Below are 26418 nucleotides of genomic sequence, written 5' to 3'. Positions count from 1 at the left end.
TGTGATGTCCTTAGGTTAGTTAGGTTTAAGTAGTTCTAAGTTCTAGGGGGCTGATGACCTCAGAAGTTAAGTCCCATAGTGCTCAGAGCGATTTGAACCATTTTTACTCTCTGCACACTCGACGCGTGATCATTGGTGGTGGGCCATTCTTGACGTTAAGCAGCGATACGGTGTCTGTGCCAGAGTAGAAACGCGCTCATCTTCGATGATTCCAGAAGCCAGAGATAAGTAAGGAATACAGTAGCATTACGTCATAACATGGAAGATAGTAGTACTGTTTACAAGCCTTACTTATAACATTCACATTTAACCTCTTCACTCCTAAGTTAAAAAGTTCCAGGACTATTTCTTTTCCTATTTTCCAGCAAACTAATAAACAAGCACAACAGAAATATAAATTAAAAAGTTCCTTGATTAGTCAGTAAGGCATCAACGAAAGCCCACATATGTGGACCTCATGATTCACTTATCCTTAAATGGCACTAAGATTTGCTTTGTATTTGTTTCAAATTTCTTTAATAAAAAACCTTTTATTCTTTTATATATACAATAGAAAATGGGATTGTTACAGTTAATATTTTTCAAATGTATGATTTCCAATACAAATTTGTGTTGATACCTTAAAACAACTGCAAAAAACAAGAAAATAATAATCACACAATAACGTCTGTGAATAAATAATTTTGCTACTGCCAGAAAATAAATCTTTGCGATACGTTTTATGATACGCTTGGTTGGTTGGCTCTGAGCACTATGGGACTTAACATCTGAAGTCGTCACTCCCCTATAACTTAGAACTACTTAAACCTAACTAACGTAAGGATATCACAAACATCCATGCCCGAGGCAGGATTTGAACCTGCGACGGTAGCAGTCGCGCGGCTCCGGACTGAAGCGCCTAAAACCGCTCGCCCAATGCGACCGGCTTATGATAAGCTTGAAAATAATTTTTTTTTCGCGTAACATAAATACATTTCACATTTGACATAAATGTCTCTAGTCTCCGAATTGCAGCCAGATTTCCTGCATTTTGAAGAATTCCTTGCCTCAACAGATTTGGCACTTGGCCAACATTGTAAAACTTAACTTCCGAAATTTATTGCAGAGCATCTCTTCTTAGCTTTTTACTCAAATTTACTACATCGTCTACATCTTCGCTATCAGAAGAATTTACTTTATACAATGACATACTCCTCTCCTAACGGTACGACATCTTAACGTTCTTATAGTCTGCCACTCAGTTTCATGAAACTCAGCAGGGCAATCTTTAGTAAAAACAGATAACTCCCCATTGCTGTCATTAACATGAGCTTCTAATTGCTTATCAGTTAATACTTCAGGCGTTGCTGCAGGGCTTAGAAATTACAGTTATATCAGAATTCTATCATCGGACACCAACTTGTAATTAGAAAATAGGCATTACAATCTCTCGTCCACGTACAAGGAGCTTAAGGAAATGGATTATTTCATACTAAGGAACAAGATTTATACAAGGTCTAGAGCTGTTAGCGAACGTCAGGCTCAAAACAGAAACACTCAGTTCAAACAGTCATTATTTGTTTTCCCTTTTTGAGCTTACTGGAATGTAATTAAGGAGAATTTTACATCAGAAGCGTTTCGCTTTTATTTATAAAGCATCTTCCGTGGTTATTCTGCAAATTAGATACATGTGTTTCCACATTTTGGTTGTTTTAAACTAAAAATAGCCTTTCTGCATTTTTTAATTGATTCGTTTGGGGTGGGGGGCAGGTGTGTTTAGGGGGGAGGGAGGGTAGAGAGTGAATGTGGGTGACGTTTTTGCGTTAGTTTGTGTGACTTAGTGAAAATGTACGTTTAAAGGAGATGTGAGAGGAGACTGGTGATGGTGATCGGGGGGGGGGGGGGGGGGGGGGGAGATTGCGAGTTGTGTTTCGATTCCTTTTTGGGGGTAGGGGGAGGGGCGGGGCTGGTGATTTTAGGAAAAAACGTCTACTATTTAAGTATACTAATTATTTACGTATCTTTTAGATTTGTAGAAGTAACCATTTCCTGCATACGAAAAAAAAATGGTCCAATTGGTTCTGAGCACTATGGGACTTAACATCTGACGTCATCAGTCCCCTAGAACTTAGAACTACTTAAACCTAACTAACCTAAGGACATCACACACATCCATGACCGAGGCAGGATTCGAACCTGCGACCGTAGCGGTCGCGCGGTTCGAGACTGAAGCGCCTACAACAGCTCAGCCACACCGGCCTGCTACGTACGACCAGCTGTAAACTGACACACGAATCGTTCCTTGCAAGGTGGGTGCGCGTTGGTTTTAATTAAGAACTAGAAGTTCTTCATTCACGAACCATCGTTCTATAAGCGGAAAAATACGCCTACTTACGATGAAAAAAAAAAAAAACAATGACCGAAGGTCCACATGTGTAGAGGGAACGAAGAGGTTAAAGCTAACCGGCTGCGGTCTTTATCTTGCAGTGAATGTAGAGCTGTGATCAAGGAGCCAGTTCAGATGTGCAACAATGGCTTACTTGTCGCGATGCGTCGGCCTGGCTCGCAGGTGGCGCGCTGGTGCCCTAGACTGGTGGCGCCGCCGACGGCGGACGGCGCCCGCCCCAGGCGTCGACAGTCGGATTCCGGAGCCGCGCCGCGCCGCGCCTCGCCGCTCCTTTGTTTTGGCCTCGGCGATGCGACGCTCGGCGGCGCGTGGCGGTGACGTCGGCAAGATGGCCGCCACCGCCGGCGTGAGATCGCACCTCGTGGGGCGGCGGGGGCGGCATTGCGCCACCTCCAGTGCCCGCCCCCCCAGGAATGCCGCACTGGCCGAGGGGCTCACCGACTCTGCCACGGCTGGACGACTTCTTACCGCCGCACCGGCGCCCCGACGCCTCGCATGGTAATGCATTCCGGTTGAGCGGACCGCGAGGGCTACCGGACGGCAAATCTGCGACGTTGGTGGCCACCTGTCATCCCTGACGTTCTGCCATCCCTGAAATCCGTTGCCGAAAAAGTGACTTAGTGCCTCCACGCGCCAAGCATAATCGACGTTGTTGTTTGTAAAGCACGCGTTCCACGTCAGAGAGATTCTTCACTTTGCTTTCGTCCGTTGACCTTGTTTTATTCCAACCAAATCTCCTCCCCGCCGGCCTCGGTAGTGGCAGTCATTGAGCTGAGATACTAGCAACCACATGGTCATGCTCTGCTTTGGAGGGTCTGGATTGAAATGTTCGTCTACGCATCTTTCGCCTAGAGATTATCATCTACAACAGGGGTATCCAACCAGTGGCCCGCGGGTCGCATGCGGTCAAAAGTAAGTACCAGTGCGGCCCAAGAAATGAGTCTACATCACGCGATCGGTAAAAAAAGAAATTCCCATAATTCCATTTATGTGAAGTTATTAAAAAACAAATTTTTTCAATCTGAAACTCCCGCCATACTGTAATATGCGTTAATTGTACATTATGTTCCACAGTTCATGCTACACGCTTGTACAGGGGTAGATCACGTTTTACATAAGATCTCACGTCCGGAAACGTCATCCAACGACGCTGGCGCCTGTAAATGTATGTATGGTTCAAATGGCTCGAAGCACTATGGGATTTAACATCTGAGGTCATTAGTCACCTAGACGTAGAACTGCTTAAACCTAAATAACATAAGGACACCACACACATCCATGCCCGAGGCAGGATTCGATCCTGCGATCGTAGCAGCAGTGCGGTTCCGTATTGAAGCTCCTAGAACCGCGCGGCCACAACGGTCGGCTAATGTATGTACATACAGGGTAATGCTGTGATGTTTTTACAAACTTTCAAGGATGACGGAGACAGATAAAGGTATCAATTTTAGGTAAGGGTCCCTGGATGGAAACGAAAGAGTCAGAAGTTTCAAGCGACGATCAATCTGATACCTCTGACAGTGGAATAAATGTACTGCTACTAATGTTGCTAAGAATGTAGGGTCTGCAGCTTTCAGAGGTGGTAGTATGAACCAAAACAAGACAAAAATGTCTGGTAAACGTAGCCTCTAATGTGGATCCCTAAGGAACTATAGGCAATTGTTCATCTTCGCTAGTGTGTAATATGAATTGTGAGTATGTAGCTGCCATCGTCTCGCTATTTTGCTTTTTTCTTTTTAAGTATATTATGTGCGACCCAAAAATACTCATCTTCTTCCAGCTTGGCCTAGGAAAGATAATTAAAGGTTGGCTATCCCTTACCCCTGATCTACAGGTTGTCCCCCTATGGGTCGCCAGGGGCATTTTCTCTGGTATTTTGGCAGATATTAGGAATTTCTTTTTTTCAGTGTGCAGCTGGAGTGAGCCCAAACAAATACCGCTGGTCACGTCTTTCATCCGTAGCACAGTGTCGGCATGAAGCGTTGGTTTCTTTCCCGTTACGAGTAAAATGATTTTTAGCGCAGAATTTTACGTCCCCATTCGATTGAGCAGTCCTCTGCGATATATTTTCTATCGATAAGTATTAACAGGGACGGCACAACATGAAGAATAACCAGTGCTGTATCAGCGACAATACCGCCCTGCACTGAAGTGACCACAACCGCCATGCAGCGGCGCTGGTCAGTCGCTGCCGGCGTACTAGTTATTCACCGTGTTTTACGATCACTATTAATGAATATCGATGAAACAAATATCGCACTAGACTAATTTTGAACCGCTCGGTTGAATGGGCAGGTAAAATATTGCTTTAAAAATTATTTTGTTCGTAACGGGAAACTAACCGACCCTTTCCGTCACCACTTGCTGTCGCATGAAAGACTTGATAAGCACTCTGGGATGGTTCCAGCTCCACAATGCAAATAGCCGGCCGGAGTGGCCGTACGGTTCTAGGCGCTAAAGTCTGGAGCCGAGCGACCGCTACGGCTGCAGGTTCGAATCCTGCCTTGGGCACGGATGTGTGTGATGTCCTTAGGTTAGTTAGGTTTAATTAGTTCTAAGTTCTAGGCGACTGATGACCTCAGAAGTTAAGTCGCATAGTGCTCAGAGCCATTTGAACCACAGTGCAAACATGAAATCGCAAATGTTCGCCTAAACATTAGACGAAATGCGCCGGACGACTCTTAGGAGAGACACTGTGTACAGAGAGAACCAAATTATTGTCACAGCATTCAGGAAGACTCTTCCTTTCCTGAGCTGTCGGGTGCGCTGCCGGTTATCGCACTTTAATTTAATTTGTGATAAGGTTCTATGGACCTAACTGATGAGGTCATCGGTCGCTAGACTTACACACTACGCAATCTAACTTAAACTAACTTATGCTAAGGACGACACACACACACACACAGACACACACCCTTGCCCGAGGGAGGACTCGAATCTCCGACGGGGGGAGCCGCGTGGACCGTGGCAAGGTGCCTCAGACCGCGACGCTACCCCGCGCGGCGTTGTCGTAGTCTAGACTACGACCAGTAAACCCCCAACCCTCGACTCTTTAAAGAATCCAACTCTGATGTATAAAGCAACTTCAAACCTCGCACTGCTTTACAAACGACTTAAATATTGACGTTAATACATGTAAGCGAGAAGGAGTTTAGAAATGGGTTGAGATAATGGTAAAAGTTTGTTGGAAATCGCTAGGTGCTTTCTACATCAAACACTGGATGAGTATAGTCTGAGCAGTTAGCGCTCCATTTTGATCAAAAGCTGGTTTTAAACACACCTGTCTATGACATCGCCCCGACTGAACAATATGTGTCGCACAAGATATAATTTTGCAGCTACCTTTAGTGTTACATTTAATGCTGTCTGCAAAATGTGTTGCGAATAGAGTTGGTAATCAAGGAGTAATAAATTAAAACGTCATGCCCGATCATTAAGCTTTACTGCTTGAACAGCAACACGGTAGCAAACGATACACTTTTCTTTCTTTCTTTATCATTTTGTGAGGCTGTCAGCGAGAAAAAGTTTCGTGAAGGTTTAAAAATATGTCTAAAGTTCGTCGGAAGTCACCAAGTGCTCTCATTCCCAAAGACTGGGTAATTTGCTCACCTTGAGTTGCGCTGCCTCTGTAACACCTGAAAGCCTTAACAAAGGCAAAAGCTTGAACAATTATTGGAAAACATATTCTTGCATGCACTCCAAAAATTTCGAAATCTGCTTCCTTCTCAAATAGAACAAAAATTAGTCTAGTCTTCAGTCCTGCTCAATACTTACTGCCTTCATGCCGTTCAACGCATCACAAATAGAGAAAAATGTAGACTATGTAAGCTTTCGTTACATATACATGTAACGTTTGAGTATTTGAACACGTCAGTCGAACCTAGCGTGAGTTAGGATGGATGGTACCGGATAAACGACGTGACTTTCACATGTTCTCTTTCCTTCGTGCGTTTCTTTGTCATTATTCAGATATCAAATACCTACCATCATTCCATAATTGCAATACCAGATCTGTTACGTCCAGATTCTTGGCTGTGTCCTTGCATAACAGCAGATCTTTCTCCATCTCCTTTGATATTTCAGACATGCGATTCTAGTAACCTGCATCTCATCCAGAACCACTCTACATTCAAGAGGAGGTTACAGATTTATCAGTTACCGTTGGGACACTTTCCCTCCCAGAATATCCCACCCGTATTTGCTCTGTCCGACAGTGATTCAGCTTATCTGCCACCTTGTAAAGTGTCTTTGCTCTTCTCAAACTCATCTCTGTTTTCTTGTATCAATCTTATCTGCTAATCTTCCCCTCCTATTTTTCTCTCTTCCTCTGAGCAGTCAACTCCTTTTCCACATTCTACTGCTTGTGTGAGTATGCCATAAATTTTCATTAGACATCATTAAAATAGACAAGAGTGAAATGACGACACTGCTTAATACAACGTTAGTAAGACTGACATTTCTTAAATTCCATGTTCTGACATACATTATTATACATTATTATACACGCACATGGTAATGTTGACTCATTAATGAAGTGTGATAAAAGACTGCCGTATTGATCTAATTTTGTCAGGTGAAATAAATGCAATAATAAATCATATTTTTGTTTTTACCTGTTGGCCGGTGCTATATGTGATGTTCGCACGAGCACAGAAAACTCTCGAGGTATGTTTACAATTGTATACTTCACAGGTGCCTTACGATTCGTGGAGGGGTACTTTTGTACGCCTTCTTACCCACCCTTATATCTCTGACGTAATTCTGACGATCCCTATCCACGTTGGAAACGATAGCATTGAAGCTTAGTGTAACTCAGATGTCGATTTTCTACATTTACCCAACAAAGTAATGTGAGAACACCGGCGATTTCCTTACAGCGATTTCCTTTTCAGTTCGTTGTGCATTTCTACTACACTTTCGAAAGATCTATACTGAACTATATGTCTCCTAATGCTTCTGACTGTTCCAGCGGACCTACATGGTAAGAGGCCCAAACAACGAGACAGAGAATAGTTCGCACCCTACCTTTTTATGTACTCTCCTCAACTGATGCACTGCCTACTCCAGAATTTCGGAACAACTCCCAAGTTCTGTACTTACTTAAACTACGCTTCCGTTCGACATCGATTTTCCTTAATTGTTAAAACGATGTGACAGGAACCCGACGCTTAGCACCAGAGCTGAAATTTCACAGCACCGATTCCTTTCTCCTGTCAGGGGCATGATCATTCATTTTTCATAATTTTAAGACACCTGTTATATAGAGTAAGCATTTCGTAAATTGTTACGTAATTCATTTAGCAAAAGTGCTTTCCTGTAGATATCAGACCTGTCAGTGAATAGTGCTGCTAATACAGATAAATCGCTCATGTATACATAAGATGTACAGCACTGTTATGTTTCCTTGAGGCACATCGATGTTACTTTCTTTTCTGTTGAATTTGAACTATTTTATGAAACGTTTTAGGTTCTATTAGTCAAAACTTCTTTGAGCCATACATGTATTTGTATGGGTACTCTGTGTAGCCGTATTTTAAGCTATGCTACCTTCCAAAGAACTATTTCGTTTCGCCACTATGCTGCCATCCTCAGGTGCATTACAGATACATGTAGCTACAATAATCTAAAGTGTGATGGTGAGTACTTTTTGTATGTATCAATAAGTTTATGTACCGAAATTTAACCCTGTACAGAAAGATACACTTGTTTTAGTGTGTACTGCATGTGACTCGTATGATTAAATGACTAGGGAATTTAGTTACGTATTTGCTGGAAATTGATTTGTCTGACACGTAGAGAACATAATAGCAAACCATCATCACTCAACAATTTCGCATTCGGATGTCTCAACCTGGAAAGAGTAAACATCCTAATATGAAAGTGTTAAGTGATATAGTCGGCCGCGGTGGCCGTGCGGTTCTAGGCGCTCCAGTCCGGAACCGCGCTGCTGCTACGGTCGCAGGTTCGAATCCTGCCTCGGGCATGGGTGTGTGTGATGTCCTTAGGTTAGTTAGGTTTAAGTAGTTCTAAGTTCTAGGGGACTGATGACCACAGCAGTTGAGTCCCATAGTGCTCAGAGCTACTTGAACCATTTTGTTAAGTGATAACGATATGTTTATCTCAAATAATGTCAGTATCTAAATATGGAATGGTAAGTAAAACCATTAATGGAATGATTTAAACACGCAACTCATTCACAGTAAACATTAACGTAATGCGATGTACATGTAACTGTAATGCACCAGCCGGCCGATGTGGCCGAGCGGTTCTAGGCGCTTCAGTCTGGAACTGCGCGACTGCTACTGTCGCAGATTCTAATCTTGCCTCGGGCATGAATGTATGTGATGTCCTTAGGTTAGATAGGTTTAAGTAGTTCTAAGTTCTAGGGAACTGATGACCTCAGATGTTAAGTCCCATAGTGCTCAGAGCCATTTTGTAATGCACCAGATGAAAGCACCCAGTTACCGAAACGCATCATGCTAACAAAAAATTATTTTTAGTTTGATTGGCGCTTAGCATAGTACACGTTCATAATATGCCATTTTGAAAACGAAAGGTCCATACTAGCGGCAATAAGTTTAATGTTTTTCCCGGCAGCTGTTTGGTCTTTATTGCCTTTCTCAAGTAACGTCTACTGGGATTTGATGACCGCATAGCATTTATAGTAAATTGGTAGTGTTTAATTCATAGTGACTACGTTTATAATCACTACGTGTCACTTAATCACTACGAAGTGGCAGTTTACTACAGATGCAAAATGGATATCAAGTAAAACTAGACGTTACTTGAGAATAACAATAAAGCCGAAACAGCTGTGATAAAGAATATTAAACATATTGCAGCTAGTCCAGTCCTTTCCTTTACAGTAAAAGTTATTTCGTAAATTTATAACACAGTTCAAGACGTCAAACAGCTCCACATAATGTGGACATATTTAAGTTTACACATGTAACTTTATGGTCTTTGTAATCACGAACATCTCTTCTTCTAAAGAAAGTGTACAGAGCATGAACGTATTACTAGGCCGAAAATCTGCCTCTACAAAATGTTTAAGGGCTTATCATTAGTGTACAAACGCGTAAGATATCTGCATACTCATTTCAAGGAAGTGCCCTTAAATAAAATGTAAATCCTAAACTTTTCGCCACATCCCAGAGGTTTGTCGCCATGAGGTCCATGAAATACGACTTACAACATTCTGACATCAACAACACTCACGCGATACTCGATACGCACATTCTAAATTAGTGGTTACACATTCAAATTGTCACAGCCAATACCACAAATTTTTACTCCAAGTTGTTCTGTGACCAAAGTTCTGAAATATGGAATAAGCTGTCACATATCACAACAGGATAAAAGACTTACCTTTGTCTCCTCAAGGAACTGTGTAATTCACGGTCAGCGATCTAACGACTCTTACCGTTATGTTAGACTTGTTCTATGTTTCACCTTCTTCCTTTACTTTTGGTAGTGAATATTTATTTTATCTTACATCTATTACAGTCTGAATTAATCATGTACTTTCATGTCTTGACGTTGTTATCGTAAAATTGTTGATGCCTGCATTTTAAAATGTAAGATGTAAGAGCGAGCCAAAATGCCTTAATCTACACAACGGAATAAACAGAAAAATATTGCTTCACAGTGCCCGTTTTGGTAGACTGTAGTCTTAACACATAAGGGTGGAGAGCAGAATTCTTTGAGTACCCTGGTGCGCTTTTGTGCTTGGTGCAACGCGGATTTGAACCGTCAATGGGCGTTAGAATTGGAGTGACATTTGCTTAACACACCGCTCTACGGGTCTTTAAATATCAGATTTGCAGACTTTTCGTTTAAACAGCTCCCGATGAGGATGGCGTTCCAGTCCTCGCATTAAGGAAAATTGGTTGGAACGCGGTCATCTCTATGGTAGTGGCAATCGCCGTACAATCAGTTACGAAGTTCTTCGAAAAATCCATTCATCTTGATTTCATATAAGACAATATTATTTCGTTCATGAATTCAGCGACTACATTCTGTTAATTTTGGCTGAGTGTAGGTTAGTGCAATAACGGGAAAAACTCAATCAACATATTACTTTTCTAATGGCCTACCTTATAGATAACACAAGAGGCAATGATTTTATCTGCGATCGAGAGACGTAACAGCTCACATTCCGTATCATCATTAGCAGTCACAGTTCTCCGACATTTACCGCTTAATGTAGCCTATTCATTATGCATTCGTTATTTGCTACTGGAAGACAGAAACTTTTCTACATAAAATTTCCTTGAGTATACCAAACAGCTGTTTGCCAGTTCTAACGCTAAGTGCGAGTGCTCCTTAGGATTATGGAGTGTCAAAAGCACGTCGCCAAAGACTGCGATGCCGACAACGGAACGCAGGATTACTTTCACAAAGGGAATTGTAATCATGCCGCTTAATATGTCGTTTATGGTGCTTATACCTGAAGTTTTATATCTTTCATGTAATCTCGTCGCATTAGGTCTTAATGAATATGAGAAACAACGATGGAAATATCCTCTGGATCTTTCGTAGGTCACTTGTTGTTGGACGCTGGACTCATATCGAAAAAGAGTAGGGTTCAAACATCCGCCCGGTCTCCCACAGTTTGAATTTCCCTAAATCACCCAACACGAATACTTTGACATTTACCTTCATTATCATTGTCCAATCAAACTTTGGTCTCCTTCACCTGAGACGTAATCTCCGACGGGACATTAAAGCTTAATGTTCTGTTCTTCCATCTTCCTCCGATTGTAATGTCTCAGAAAAATGTCATCTGAAGTTTCGTATTAATCGGAACATAATTAAGGTATCATAAGCAAGCTTCGTTTATATGTACAGTCTTACGCTTAAAAACTTCACGCACTTTTAGCATAGGTACAACATAATTCTTCATACTCGCATACTGGGGCATAACTGTACAAATTGTCTGTTTATACTCAATTGTATGTGTAGTAACAGCATATAGGATAAACATGGCACCACCTTCCTACTATATTCACTGTTAACTTCATATTATGTTGCGATTCATCACCGCAGTAATATTTCTAATATTGCTGATACGTACTAGTCTCATGGGATACCTTGCTTCTTTTGATTCTGAAGAGGATTGATGGCCAAAAGCATATGGCATTTGATTAACTGTGATTCAAACTGAAATGTTGTGTAAGTGCTGACATGATCACGAACTTGTAGTCAAATTTTAAATCATTCTTTAAAATTTCTGCATACTACTGAATGTATTGTTTTAACTACTGAAATAACACATGTTCCATTTACTATTATCGCATAAGCTGCTGCGTACTACACGACAAGGACAAAAGTATCCTCTGGCCTTTTGATTTCGTTGAGTAAGTATTTCGCATTTCACCACGTCTCTGCACATATAGCAAATACAATTTCTGTGTTGTACTTTTTACGTACAGACTTCTCTTTGTAGTAATTTACCGAGCCTTACATCCTGTTAACTAATGGAACCTAGAAAACTAGGACAATAAAGAGAGAACAAAATATAATTTAAGTTTTCTATGTGAACAAATGTTCTGTTGAAAGGCACGAAAATATCACTTTATTTCGTAGGAATTGTGAGTCCATAAGCATGTACTGCCTTTCTTCCCCCTTCTTAAAGCTTTTCTTGCGATGAAATGGTTATTTACGTCCAGACGAAGTGGCCAATGGTATTCTCCAAGCATATTGGCATTCCAGCCACTCTGATACTGTTTTTCCATCATGTTAGTATCATGATGTAAGGACTCACCTTGGCCGTAATTCAGATACTCAAATTTTCAGGGAAAACTCAAGGCGACTGTACAAAAAATAAAATGTGAGCTTCATCAAACATCTTGAACATTTCCAGCTTGTTGACTGTAACAGTATATAACGTTGTTCCATTTAGTTGCCTAAGAGCATGATGATAATCTGCTTGAATAATATTGAAGCCACCTAGTCATTCAATCGTTTTTATTCAAAGTTAGAATCGAACATCATTTTTCGAATGTCATATTAAAAAAAAACATGCTTTTTTTGGCTTCTAATAAATTAGAAAACTTCTGGCAGATATTGTTGAAACATTTTCTGTATCAATAGAAAATTAAATCTAAATGCTTGCTTTTCTTTTCTTTCTTCTTGTTCTTTTTCTGTAAGAATGACATATTTTACATGGCACCCACCTCTTATCACCAAGTTCTTCTCCAATGTATGAGAAACGTACATTCTTTAAGAAGTGTACAGGAAGTTCAGCTGTTGTAAGTACAGACAAAAGTATCCAATAGAGGACTATGAAACAATCAAATAATCCCTATAAACATTAGCCTATAAACCAGTGGTCTCCTCAAAACGACGTATGGAGAAGCGCGGTCATGCCAGTAATCCAACACTTTTACAGCCTAAGGCTACGTTTAATTCGAAACACCGAAATTACAAAATGATAAACTGCCCTCATTTGATTTTATCATCATTCCGTATGCCTCAGCAGCAGTGCATAGCGTTTCGATGACAAGAGTATTTCTCGTGGCTCGCCAAAACGAAGGCCTCCCTGGCACCATACTTGAACCTGGTTCATTTTTTTATAATGGGAATATCGAAAAGCTTTGGTGTACTGCAGTTTTATTGATAGTGTCGATGATCTCCGAGAACATTTGTTCTCAATGCAGTTGGAGCGCGCTTGGGATTTTTTAACGAGTACGTTTATCGATGAGGAGAAGTGCTTCACAAGAATGGTGGCCCTGTGGAACACTTGTGTTTGTCCTCGTGTGTATTGTGCAGTTTGGGTCCTCGGGCACCCTACTGTAAGATGTTCATAAATTGAATCATAAGAAGTCGTATTTGTTAGGATTATTTGTTTGTTTCATTGTCGTCTATCCACGCCTTTCATTTCTACCTATAATAGCCGAACACCCTGTATCTAATATTTCTTAATCACACACTCACGCAACTGTAACAAAAAACAATATAATTTGGTTTAGCACTCTGACAACAACAATTTTTTAATTTATTTATTTATTTATTCTTGTTTTGAATTTTATAACTATTGGTCCGTAATTTAGTACAGTGTGACAAGTGATCAACTTCTCACGGTCTGGATTCGCGTTCGTGTAGACATCATGTTCGCCGTTCACTGTATGAAATTATTTATTCACTTCACTATTGTAGTTTCGCCCTTTGGGCTTTATCAAGTGGTACTGCAAAAGGTTTTGCTTCATCACATGTCAAACTTTTAAAATCTCTCGCCTCGTACACATCTTATCGTCAATGCTAACGCTTTTATTGCAGGAGTACAGTAACGTCAAACGAGCATGAGGCTTTGTACATTTTGAGATGCTGTAAATTACGTAAACTGTTACCAGTGTTCACATCTTTAATACAAATCGACACAATTAAATATGCTAACGCAGTGTTTTACAGTACCACTGGATAATGGTCCAGGGGTCAAAATTGCAATGGTAAAGTGAAATAAATAGTTATCTACATGACGATTTTCAAAAATAGTGATAAGAGCTGTATCGTGAGCTAGGCTATGGAAATGCTCTTCAGATCTTCAAGTTGTGGTGCACTCAAGTAGGTCTCTGGGATTTTGCATTAGGAGATGTTCGAATGTAGGTGCGGTGCATGCGGTCAACAGGTGCTGCGTCGTTGTTCTGCACTGTGCGCCGCCGCCATTTTGGAAAGCGGCGATCGCTGCACGAATATGACTTTTTGTCAGTAACTGGACCGCGGGCCAGTGCTCCCATATTTTACTGCTCGTCCAACAGGCGACGTCATAAAGTAGGCTCAGATTGGCATCGGGCATTCTTCTGTAACAACTGCCGCGTGCGTATATCGATGGCCCGGGAGGTTTTTTCCCCGCGGCCGCCGTCTGGAGGCGCGTAATTCATTTCGGGGGGCAGGCCGGCCGCATCCCGCCGCCGCCGCCACCGCCGCCGCCGTCTGGTCGCATCCCGTTTTTCTGGGGCGCACTGGCGCCTCGGCGAGAGCAGGGCCCGGGGTCTGCTCCACGACCGCTGACTGCTCACCGCTGACGGACGCCGCTGAATTACGGCAGGAGGCGACGCCGCCATCTTGGTCCAGGCTCTGATATTTGGCTCCGTCAGTTTCAGCCCCTCTCTACGTTTGCATAGCGTGTTTTTGCGTCCAGTCGCTGCAGTTAAGCTCACTTAACATTCTACCTCGAATGCTTTCCAGAGCAAATGCTTTATCACAGTCTCGCCGCAGCTGATTAAATCACACAGAGCTGAGAAAATGCAGGAATGCTGACTGTTCCAAATAGTCCCAGATATTTTCTGTGAGATTCTTGTTCAAAATGGTTCAAATGGCTCTAAGCACTATGGGACTTAACATCTGAGGTCATCAGTCCCTTAGACTTAGAACTACTTGAACCTAACTAACCTAAGGACATCACACACATCCACGCCTGAGGCAGGATTCGAACCTGCTACCGTAGCAGCAGCGCGTTTCTTGACTGAAGCGCCTAGAACCACTCGATCACTGCGGCCGGCTATGAGATTATGTTCGCATGTTTAGAGCAGAGTCACCAAACTACGACCCAGGGGCCACAGCCGGTCTGCTATATCAGTTCATTCAGCCCGCCGACGCTACTGTAATTTGCTTGAAAAAGCATACTCAACACGAGACCTTGTAATATAATATAAATTTGAATATTATGTTTACAGTACCAGAAGATCTTCATATGTACGGAGACCTCCTAGCTGCTGTGTGCCTTAAATTTACTACCTTCAATGATCATGATTCAGTTGGGAAATTTTCGAAATCCGGGCTCTCTGTACATACACTGCATCATATATTAGCAAGCACTCTGTGGGAAAGACTTAGATATTTCTTGTGTGCTGAAACGGGTCTTTTTTGCTACGAAGTTCATTCGGAGGCATGTACTCAGACACCGATAGTTCCGTGGTTTTCAAGAAGAAATTGTTTCTCAATTCTATGACTTGCCGTACCACACAGTACTGGCTCAGCTGAGATAACTTCCTGTTTAGTTATCACAAGATACGAAACGAAATAAATTTTTTCTCACTGTAAAGGTAGAGTAGATCCCAGCTGTCAAATAATACCTGTCTGTCAAAGTTGTCAGTTTTGCTCGACATCACATCCCACGTGAATTTATTGGACTTAAATCTTCAAGGTAAAGATAACCTCGTCTGTGGTCTCCACAGACCCGACGAAGGATTTTTGAGAAAATTGCCATTGCTAAACACATCTGGAAGGAGAAAATTTTCTCAATTTCACTTTTTCAAAGAGTTCTGTGCTACGATCTCCGAAGGGGGCAACCTTGCTTTTCCAAAAAAAAAAAGAAAATAATCGTGACTTGGGGAAGAAATTATTTGGAGAAATTTTCAGATCTTGACAGAAGTTCAAAAAATGGCTCTGAGCACTATGGGACTTAACATCTATGGTCATCAGTCCCCTAGAACTTAGAACTACTTAAACCTAACTAACCTAAGGACATCACACAACACCCAGTCATCACGAGGCAGAGAAATTCCCTGACCCCGCCGGGAATCGAACCCGGGAACCCGGGTGTGGGAAGCGAGAACGCTACCGCACGACCACGAGATGCGGACTTGACAGAAGTGAGAATACGTATCTGTTCCAGAGTCCGTTTGATTGTAAACTTGATGATTTTCCATATTTTTCCATATTTTTCAAAAATACGATATGTTAAATCAGCACATCGAATGAGTATCACTGGCAATAATTTGAAACCAATTCTCTTGATTTGATGTAGCAACATCAAACCAAACATTGAAGATATCTTGAAAGTCAAGCGTCAGTTTTCTAAATCTCACTAACTAAGGTCTTTTGCTGCTTGGTTTGTGAGATTCAGAAATGTAAACACTAGGTCTGATGTAGCTATCTGTTTGCTAACGTCGCCTAACTGGCAATCATTTTAGTAAATAAATATGTTGGCTGTCCTTTCCCTTTCGCGGTGCATGCCACTCACCCATGTCTGATACTTTTTTTTTCAGAGTTTTCTTTCTGGCTTGCAAGTACTTGTATGGTGCAGAATTTTTTCCCCCTGTGAAAAAAAAGTGCTGTGACCTACGATTTGCCGGCCTCGGTGGCCGAGCGGTTCTAAGCACTTCAGTTCGGAACCGCGCGACTGCTACGGTCGCAGGTTCGAATCCTGCCTCGGGCGTGGATGTGTGTGATGTCTTTAGGTTTAAGTAGTTCTAAGTCTAGGGGACTGATGACCTGAGATGTTAAGTCCCATAGTGCTCAGAACCATTTGAACCATTTTTTTTTTACCTACGATTTAAATGGACAGGATGCGTGAGTGTTGGAAAAATAAGGTACCTCTCAGTTCTCCGAACACCGATGTTTTCATCTTGTAAGACAAGAGGGATGTCCACAGTACATTTAAGATGAAGACTTAGGCAAAAGGGTAACACTTCGCCACCGAGAATGTTCAAATTAGGATCATGTTTCATGGTCACGGAACATCAGTGAGTGACCCAAGTCATGGTACAAGATACACTCCTGAAACATTAGTGAGGGGGCCAAGTCATGGTACAAGTTCCTCCTGGAACATCTCAGAACCACCACAATTGTGAGCAGCATCCTCCAAACACTGCCAGTTAAACGTCTCATTGGTCGTCAGTCCACGCGACGCCTTGCATCATTTACACGATACGGTGACATTAATGTGGACATCAGTCTAAAGCCTGAATAACCACCTTTTGCAGCGCTGACGCGCAGGAAGAGACTCAACCAGATCCTGCAAGATACCGACAGGGATGTGGAGCCATGCCAGCTCTAGTGCCAGCTGCACTAGTTTTCCCGGTTGAGGACCCATGGTGCGAACCGCTCGATCTAGTTGGTCCCACAGACCGAGGTTTAGCTCCTGGGAGTTTGTGGCCAGGGGAATACAGTAAACTCATTCTGTTGCTCTTCGATACCAGCACGTAAACTAAAATCTGTGTGACAAGTTGCCTTGGCGTGCTGTTAGGTGCCATGACGCCAAGGAGAAAACTGTGATGTAAGGTTGGACAAGGTCCCCAAGGACAAATGCGAATTTGTGTTGATCCATTGCATCACCAGAATGACGAGAAGGCCACGAAAATATTCCCCCTGATCATAGCACTTCCTCTTTCGGCCTGGACCTGATTGTTGCAGGGCCCTATACGCCAACAGCTATCTGTCCGATAGAGCATAAGACTTACAGGCCACCTGTTGCACCCGAGTGGACGTCCCTTTTCGGTACTGGCGTGCAGATTCCAGCCTTCGCCTCCGACGGCCAGCAGTCAGCATGGGTGCAGATACCTGCTACATAGGCCCATATACAGCACCGTTCGCTGAACGGTCATTGAGAAGACACTATTGGTATCCACTTGGTCCATCTGGGCGGCCAGTTGCTCAACAGTAGCACATCCGTTTGTAAGAGGTCCACGATTAAGGAATTTGTTGCTAGCGCACTCGAGCAGGTCTAATTTCGATGGATTGCTCACGCGCTGCCTACGATATGTAAGCTATAAGAGAATGTCAGACCAGAGAGCAGTGTTGACTGCAGTAGGAACTGTGTAGCAGTAGGAGTAAGTAGTAGCGAGCAGTCGTGTGTATGAAGTTGGCTGGGCCGGTCGTGCGGAGTGGCAGTGCCTGAGCGTTGTAGTATAAGGTTAAAGCAGCCTCACGCATTAGTACTATTGTAATATCAAGTCCCATGTAGATGTTTTTTTTTTAAATCTTAATAATAATCTTTCATATAAAAATTAACTTTTGACAATCATTCATAACAATTTAAAGAATTTACTAATTTCACCAATCCATGGTCACCCAATTATTGTAAAGAAAAGATCAGTTGTTTCTTTTTACACATGACAAATCTATCGGCCAGCATTGCACTGGGCTGTGTCAGAAAAATTTCTTATAGTAGCAGATATACTGTATATGCGTTATCCGTCTACCTTATTGAGGTAAGAGTTTTCAATTTATTCAGTATGATCTTTCAGGGCCATGACGCAGCACTGCTGACGTCCAAATTTACCAGTTTAAATTCACAGTCAAGTACTGAAAGGTTATAAGTGAGCTACAATGTTTGTCACATTTTATTGTTGGTAGGTTACGGAATTTATTTATTGGGAGGTTACGCTAAATGTCAATGCTATAATTATATTTTTTACTGTTGGGAGGTTTTTATAAATATCTATTGGGTGGTTACACTTGGCGAAGATTCCAGGTTCGTATTCTGGTAGGGTCGCCAAGTGTAACCTCCCAACAGATAAATAATATTTATAATAACCTCCCAACAGTAAAAAATATAATTATAGCATTGACATTTAGCGTAACCTCGCAATAAATAAATTCCGTAACCTACCAATAATAAAATGTGACAAACCTCTCAATTAAAATGTGGCTCGAGTTCGCTAGCAACAAATTCCTTAATCGTGGACCTCTTACAAGTTCACCCGCATACATTTCCGCAGCTGTCGTTCACCCCTGCGGTGCACCACATTTGCCTCAGTGCCGCTTTTGCATAGGACCTTTTTTGCCATGCACCGTGTACTTTAACCACGGCAACTCGCGAATGGTTTACAAACTTAGACATTTCGTAAATGGTTCTACCTTTGGCCTGAAAGCGAATGATCGTCCTCTTTTGGACATCAGATAAATCTATGCCTTTCCGAATTACGACAAAGACGGCGCTATTATTCACGTCTCCACGACACGCTTTATACAACCTCCACTGTTAGCATTGCCACCTGCCGTCTGGTAGTGGTAGTTGGACGTCGATGTCGACCACAAAAGCTAGTCACATTAACGTGACTGGATCGGTTACATTAGCAAACGGCTACAACTGTCACCCTGTCACCAACTCCCAGTTTCAGGTTGCCTGTCGAACGGCTCCGCGGGTAACAAAAATTAGATTTTCACTCTTTCATAAAATTATGGAGCGAATTTATAAATCTACTCATCAAAGGTATAATCTGACGTTAAAGATACCTTGCGGCAGTGATATCACCGGTTCCCGTCAGATCACCGAAGTTAAGCTCTGTCGGCCTGGGCTACACCTTGTATGGGTGACTTATCAGGTCTGCCAAGCGCTGTTGGCAAGCGGGGTGAACCCAGCCCTTGTGAGGCAAACTGAGAAGCTACTTGATTGAGAAGTAGCTGCTCCGGTCTCGTAAACTGACATACGGCCGGGAGAGCAGCGTTCTGGCCACATGTCCTTCCATATCCGCATCGAGCGACCCCTGTCGGCTGAGGATGACACGGTGGCCGGTCGGTACCGTTGGACCTTTATGGGCTGTTCGGGCGGAGTTCAGTTTAGCTGTAATAAGACAAGTATTAAAGTTATAAGCTGTCTACATGTTTTGAGGCACTCCATGTATCAGCAGGCTCCTTCTTCTCCTCTGGCGATCGTAGCAATCACTTGCGATCGCTGAATAACAAACAGTATCCTGAGGCGTTCCGCCAACGGTCATCAGCGTACAAAGTCAGTTTTGCTGCCGAACGGGTGCCTAGCAGCAGGCGACTGCGCCTGTAACTTCGACGTTCTGTAACGTCTCATGATGACGTTTCCAAACATAGGTTCCTGTAGTCAATCTGTTCCAATCAACAGCCTCTACAGTCCATCGAAGCTTGTCAGTATCGTTTTGTAACATGCTGTACATCAGCGGAGGAAGGTCACATGGCCTTCTGGTACCAGTTCAACATGGATCTATAGCGACAAGCATGCTCTTTTAAAGTGGTAACTAATATTTTGTCCCGTTAGCTTATTTTTGCAAATTTGGCCACCGCCATGTGTCTACTCATCTGACTAACTTCGACACACCCCCATCAGTGTCAGATATCGATGGATGTGTGATTCACGCTAAATTCGAATCGGATGGCCATTTTCGTTCCTGGCTTTAGTACAAGAGAAATGATTTTCCTTATCACCAGCAGAATATTCGTTTCTGAAATTCGAAACAACACATTTTGTACTTTTGCTCAAAATTTGTTTCTCATCCTCTTATTTTTGTGCTTATCAATGACATTTCATGAAAGGTTGTATGAATCCCAAATTTTTTCGACCTCGGTATTTACCGTATCCACATTCGGGAGGATTTGAGCTAAGATCCACGCCCAGAAATGGTGCTTTTGGCTTCCCGTGATCCCCTAGACCACCTTAGGTGAATTTCGGAATGCTTATTTGACTTGTGTCGTTTCAGGTTTTCCCCCATCCTTGCACAAACCGATGAGTGCTCCGTGTCTAATAGCACTGACATCGTCGAAACAAACTCTTTCCTTTCCCGAATTAATTTTCGCGCTGCAAGGGACCTTGCGCAGATGTGAAACTTACTGGCAGACTGAAATTCTGCCGGACAATGGCTCTATGACGTTTGGGAAGTACGGGGTTATGTACTGGGGGAAGTGGATCGTGAATCGTGCTGGTATAGATCAGTCGGTGGAGCACTAGTCCGTGAGGGGCATTGGTCCAAATGAGTCAGGGTCGAGCACACAGTTTCAATCTGCCAGGAAGTTTCAGTTTCCTTCCTTACTTTCTTTCTTTTACCGTGAGGTCGGGTTGAGAGTCGTGCATGTACTGCTCAGTCGGTAGAGCACTTGTCCACGAAAGGGAAAGTTCCCAGCTTCGAGACCTTCTCCAGCATACAAGTTAAATATATCAGGAGTTTTCAGATCAGCTCATACTTCGCTACAGAGTAAAATTTCATACTGGAAACAATACCACAGGTTGTGGTTAAGCCGTGTCTCAGCAGTGTCCTTCCTTCCAGGCGTGCTAGTCCTGCAAGGTATGCAGGAGAACTTCAGTGATGTCTGGAACGTAGGAGATGACGTACTGTCAGAAGTAAAGCTATGATGGCGGGCCGTTAGTCATGCTGGGAGAAATCATTCGGTAGAACTCTTGCACCTGAGGAGGCATTGGTCCCAGTTTGAGTCCCACTCTGGCACATAATACGAATCTGCCAGGGTTCTTTACTTTCTTACTGTGCTCATCAGTTTCATGATAATACCATACCATTTGCCAGGTGTAATCATTTCCAGCACCATTTTTACCATCCTTGTCTCTACACTGCAAACCATCATAACACTCATGACCATATACAGGTATTACTCCTCTGCACCGTTCAAGATCCACAGTGAGTCTCCTGAAGTTCCATTGATGGAATCATCGTAAGAGGCGATTGGACAGATGGACAGTGCTATAATGTTAGAGGATCAAACGCTACTTAGAAGCTAAAATCGTCCAGGATATGAAGAGAGGCCGAGGGTACAGTACTGCCAGACATTCTTTAGTTAAGGGGTATGCACACAAATGAGTAAGAAACTCGGAAGTTAAATGGGCCGTGTACGGCTCGCGTGGGTGCCGTGGTAGGTTGGCATAGCGTAATAGGGATAGTGGCGTCTCGTTTTCTTCTGTTTACTGGCACCACTACGTTTGCTAGCGTTGTCTGTCGGCGAGTGGCAGCAGCAGCGTTTATCGATATCTAGTACCCGTACTATCTTTGGAAGGACCTGAGGTGTTTTTCCGGGTGGGATATGGGTAGTTCGGTTGGGACGGAGCAGCAGAGAGAGAGGTCACGCGGCGCGAGGAAGTGCCGGGAGCGCTGGCTCCACGCAGGCATTGCCTAATCGAGGGGCTGTAGTTGTGAGGGCCACAACCTCGTTGTCCACCGGACTCAGGACGTTGAGTTGACTGAAGATTAATCCAGTAGTGCAACCTCCACTATTTGTGATCACACCGTTTTATCGTGCGTTGCTGCTCATAGAGTCGTCGTAAGACGAACAGCAGTAAGTGGAGCTTGTGGAGTTGGGGGAATCTATTAGCCATCTTCTATTGCCTGTTATTAGTTTTTTAATTTTGTGTTATTATTGGTGAAGTGCAACCAGCGGTATTTTACTGCCTAGTGGCCGCTAACGCCCCAGTTATCTGGCCTGGAGGTTAGCGTATTTCTGCGGCAGTGTACTTTTCCTCGTCTTGCCGATGGCGTCCGGCATGACGTGTAGTTCGACAGTCTCCTTGATTGCGGTGTGAATTGCGGTTTCTTTTCTCTACCTTGGTTGTAGTGGTTCCTTCCGCCTTTCAATGTTTAATACACTGGCTTCTGAAGACGCAGTGCTGTCTGTCACTTCGCCCTCGCTTGAATTAAATCATCGTTGTACAGGTTACCGCACGTTTGATGGATTTGGTAAGAGGATTGATCGGCGTTTAAACTGTCCGTAGTTTGAGTTGCCATTCTGTTACGTGAGCATAAGTCTTGGCTGCCTGTCTCACCGCTTACGTAGCTGTAGGGACTTCTCTCAGGTCGACCCTCGGAGCACTGTCTGAGGATCACTCCCTTCTTATTTGGTCTGATTGTGTCAATTGTTTAACAATAATATTTTATTTAAATTATTCCTGTTGCTTGTGGCCCTCAGTCGACAAATGATTTGAATTCTTCTTAATAAGGCCTTCAGCCGCCAGTGTAGCTTGTGTTACATTCGATTTTTAATGATCGTTTTAAAAATTACTTTGGTATTTTTTAACGTGTAATTGTTTTCCTCATTTGTAATTCAGGCATTCAGCCCTTAATTGTTCTGAAGTATTGCTCATAATTTGAATTCTTTCTTAATAAGGCCTTAAGCCGTCAGTGTAGCTTGTGTTACAGTCAATTCTTTAAAAAAAATTATTCAAGTGGCTCTAATCACTATGGAACTTAACAGCTGAGGTCATCAGTCCCCTAGACTTAGAACTACTTAAACCTAACTAACATAGGGACATCACACACATCCATGCCAGAGGCAGGATTCGAACCTGCGACCGTAGCGGTCGCGCGGCGCCGGACTGAAGCGCCTAGAACCGCTCGACCACAGCGGCCTGCTCAATTTTTTTAATGATTGTTTTAAAAATTATTTTGGTACTTTGGACGTGTAGTTGTCTTGTAATTCAGGCCTTTAGGCGCTAATTGTTCTGAGGTATTGCTTGTGGCCTTCAGCCGAAAAATAATTTTGAATTCTTTCTTAATAAGGCCTTCAACCGACAGTGTAGCTTGTGTTACAGTCAATTTTTTTAAATTATTGTTTTTTTAAAAAAATAACAATATTTCCTTAAATAAAGTGTATGTGTTTACTGTGTAACTAACGGTAACTGATTAGGCCCCGTCCACACCTTCGCTAAGTCCCAGGTTTCATTAAAGAGGCCTCTGGACATGTGAGCACATCAAAATAGTTTCCCATTGCCTGTTGCAGGTATGTGTTTTGTGAAACCACACAACAAACGAGATATTATAAGGGAAGCCGACGGCAACTAACTGAAAAATATTTTCTCACTCTGTGCGCGTCATGTCTTTGGGATTCTGGTATTTATTGCGTATGTCCTGTGGTTGTCTCTGGCCGCTTGCTGGGAGACCAGAGGGCGCATGACGGGAAGAGAACGCGCGTAGCATTGTCGGACGCGGATGTAGGGTTACGCTCGGCTAGCCGTGGGGAAGTGACTCGGTGGCAGCAATGTGGACAGTTAGAGATACGGGTTCACTGAGGAAGTGTGAGTACTCTGTTGGGCCGAACAAGTAGTGGGTGGTGACGGTCTAACCTAAGAGTGTCATTGACGCCATTACGCCTGTTACAGTTAACTGTCAGTTGCTCGACCATAAAGCAAGCGAGTCATCTCGCACATGCGTTGCCAGCCCATAGTGTGGACTCTGGCGAGGTCTTTTAATGACAGGCAATAATTTTGGTCTCAACTTTTGTTTGAATAACTGCATCGTGGTTCCATCTTTCCGGTCTACTTGATATTTGTGCCATTATTCCGGTCTTCTGTTGTGAGCCTTAAGTACCCATTTGAGTCTCTGGACACGTATTCGCGATTTGTGGCGAACATGCATTAAATTTAAAATTTTGCTGTCAATTCCACACATTTCTGACGGCTGGCTTACCGTACGCACAAGAATTGCTTTTCGTTATACGACTTTGTAGTTTACCTACCATGTTCATTTTTTGTCATGTTTGTCAGTTTTCTTTCATGTGTTTTTTATTTTATTAAAGCAGTGTTCAAGCACTTACTGTTAAGATTAACTACAATCTACCTGTCTTACACACTATCTAGTGTTTATCAGCTTATGTAGTGTTTATTCAATGTTCATCGGCCTTTTGATGGATCTGGCATTTTATTCAAATAGTGCTTTGGGCTTAATTCTTGCCCAATCAACTTTATATTAGTATACTTTTTAATGCTTTCAGTAATTGTCAAACTTATATTACGCATTAGCGTTAAAGTTACCTAGAATAGTGTTTAATTCTGATTTTATGTGTTACAAGACAGATTACCTATTACTAACGTGTTATGTGTCAGGAACCTTACTGTATTTCTTAGTTGATCAAGTGACATTCACCAAACATACTTTGCAACAAGTCTATGGATATATCTAGTTTGGTAAGGCAGCAGGCCAGCTGAATACATCTTGCCTGTATTGTTTGCATATGCTATTTTTCGAACTAGTCACCTGCGTGATAATTAGTTTGTTATTTATTTATTGACCATGCTGACCAATGGGTCCTTCCAGTCCTGTATGTGTATCTGACCAGCTGCTGCCGTTATTTACTTACCTGTTACTCCTGTGGTTAAGCTTTAGCCTTACATTTCACAATTATTTAAATATCATGTAGTTTGATGTAAATAGTTTCTTTTAAATTCAGTCTCCTCCTTCTTGTAACTCTAAGCAACACTTCCTAGAGGCGACCTTTAGTATAAGTTCTGACTACTGTTTTCTTGTCTTTTCTACCATAGAGTCCACTGTACAGATACTTGTTGGCTTCTTGTGTTTTAACAAATTTCAGGCAAATCCCAAAGCACCTTCACCAATTGTCTGCAAGGAAATAACGAAGGGATCGTGTTGTTAAAAGGAACTCTATGGATAGCAGTGATTGTATGCTGCTATTTCGACTATACAAGAGGTGAAATTCTGCGTACACGTCGGTCTGGGGGCCCGAAGATGGCGTACAGCGTCGCCGAAACTGATAGGAAAACAAAAACAAAATTGGAAATACAGACGGCTGAAGGAGTTTTTTATTTGACATTTATGTTAAACAGCCGAGGTCCCGCAACCATGCTGTATAAAGATGGACTTACAGAGAATTATAAAGCTTGTTGCATGGCCACCGGCCTTTAATTCAGTTACCCCGTAAATTATATTGAAGTTCTTTGTATGTATTATTTTAGTAAATCAAAATTTTGTTTTCCGTTTCTTATGGTTAGCATTTTTTATTGGCCCTTAGGCCGTTTGTGTAACTGATAACTGTAGTTACTGATTTCATAAATTAATGTTCTTCATCTGCTACTTCTTGTCAACCATTTGTATTTACTACTACTTAATATATTAAATTATTTTGGCCTTGTCGTGAAAGACACTTGTCATTGAGCCTTAAGGCGTTTGCACAGTTGCTAAGAACAGTTATATGCCTGATATTAACCTGCAACTCTTTGTCAGCCATTTGTGTTACTACTGCTTAATACTTAAAATTATTTTGGCTTCACGGTGAAAGACGATTATCACTGGGCCTTAAGCTGTTAGTGCACTTGCTAAGTATTATCAGCTGAAGTTCTTGAATAATCTGTCAATATTTAACTGTGTATTTTCTAATTGTAAAAGGATTAATTTTTGGTGTTAATAAATCGGAGTCCTAGTTGACTTTATTTTATGGCTGCAGTAACTTTGCACTCCCCAACCAGCTTCCTACCACTTCATTTTTCCTCTGTCCGAATCCGGTGAGTGTCGCTAACACAAACACGAAAGGTCAGGAACATATTACTGCATCAGAGGCCGCAGCGAAAGCCACAAAATCAGTGTTAATACAGATGCGATAGATTTTGTAATTATCATGAAACGAGACTCAGGAGAGACCAAGAACAGAGATCAGATGGGTGGAACATGTCACTGAGAACAAATGAGCTCCTAAAAAAGATGGGTGCAGAGATACCAAAACCCAATATAGAGATCGTTTGTAGCAACTAAAATTGGACAGCTAGAGACGCTTCGTGACACATAATTTTTATTTCGATCTCCGGAGTAACCCTTAAGAAATTTTAAATT

The 26418-nt window shown here is 42.4% G+C and overlaps 1 long non-coding RNA gene across 1 annotated transcript in view; it reads right to left on the bottom strand.

Moving 5' to 3' along the window:
- The window catches only part of LOC126100917 (uncharacterized), a 193000-nt gene extending 190353 nt beyond the window's left edge, over positions 1 to 2647 (bottom strand). Inside the window, exon 1 of the long non-coding RNA XR_007522228.1 lies at positions 2520 to 2647. This is a non-coding gene — a long non-coding RNA (uncharacterized LOC126100917). The remainder of the gene's footprint in view (positions 1 to 2519) is intronic.
- Positions 2648 to 26418: the final 23771 nt, after the last annotated feature.

The sequence above is a fragment of the Schistocerca cancellata genome, chromosome 9 (assembly GCF_023864275.1).
Source record: "Schistocerca cancellata isolate TAMUIC-IGC-003103 chromosome 9, iqSchCanc2.1, whole genome shotgun sequence".
NCBI classification, from domain to species: domain Eukaryota; kingdom Metazoa; phylum Arthropoda; class Insecta; order Orthoptera; family Acrididae; genus Schistocerca; species Schistocerca cancellata.
This window is presented reverse-complemented; position numbering and strand designations above follow the sequence as displayed.